We start from the raw sequence: 1226 nt of genomic DNA on the forward strand, positions 1-1226 counted from the left end.
GGGTACATATGTGCAAGGCCTAAGACAGGCCTGACTTCTCTAATTACCAAACTTTATCTGGAGTGTGTGACACTTGTAAGTCATCCTTTATAGACTTAGAGATAAAGACAGCTAAGAATCTAAATAGAAGAAAATCAACTTGAATTACCAAGATAATTTTTCACCTTAATGTGGTTTTGATTTCTTTTAGCAACTCAGAGATGTGCTGAAAGTTATTAACTTTACATATATACTTGAATACCATTACTTTACAGTTATCAATAATTAAATGAATAATCTTTTATTAAGGTTCAAAATGCTTCATGCTCTTTGACAAAATACTATAGAAACTCTCTACAGTCTATTTTAGAAGATCAATGCCATATACTATTTCTAATAAAGACAATGTTAGCTGGAAGTAAACCTTCCAACTCATGTGCTCCTGAAATTAAGACCAGGAGTTCCCTGGCAGCTTGATACACACTTGAATTTTACCTCTGTGTTAGAGACCTGTCACAGTAATTGAAATTGGTGCTAATCCTTCTCATGTTTAGCTCTGATCCAGCGATTCATTAATTTAGACCTAAATTTCCAAAGCCCAGGGCACAGGACTCAAGATAGAGATAGCTCTTATTAGCTGGGTCTGCAGGTGGGGTATTACATTTGGATATAGCACTCCTTAGACCTCATCTTAAACATTCCTTTATACACTCCCTATTATTTCGTTATTTAGACATAGGTTTAGACTGTATTTGGGTGGCAGTCCTAAGTTACCTTGAAAGAGGCTTGTTACACAGCAAGTGAAAAACTGAATGGATTGTTTCAGATTCAGTGTGTATTGTGTTACATTACTCAAGGCTCAGATTTTGTGTTTTGTAAGGTCCTGAGTCTTAGAAACACTCTGCTTTTGAAGCCTTGAATAAAAAAAATCCAGTTAGCTATGTTTTCTGGTATTTCTTTTAGGATGTGGGTTAGAAAGATGATCTCACTAGGTCGTCACATATACTTAGCTTTAAATGTGTAAGTCACAAGACCTACCTCTCAAATATGGAAGATTTTTGGCAAGGAAAGGATTTTCTCTCCACATGGTAGGTAGCCCTTGCTGCATCATGTGCACAATGATCTGCTGGTTTTGCTGTTCTGTGGTGGTCCCAGTGCACTTGTTCTTGGCTCATGCCCAAGATGTCAGTAGTTGGATATTTTTTGTGCAGCTGCTCAGCCCAGTACTCTAGCTCCAAATTCAAGTT

Source organism: Dryobates pubescens, chromosome 7, assembly GCF_014839835.1.
Source record: "Dryobates pubescens isolate bDryPub1 chromosome 7, bDryPub1.pri, whole genome shotgun sequence".
Classification (NCBI taxonomy): Eukaryota; Metazoa; Chordata; class Aves; order Piciformes; family Picidae; genus Dryobates; species Dryobates pubescens.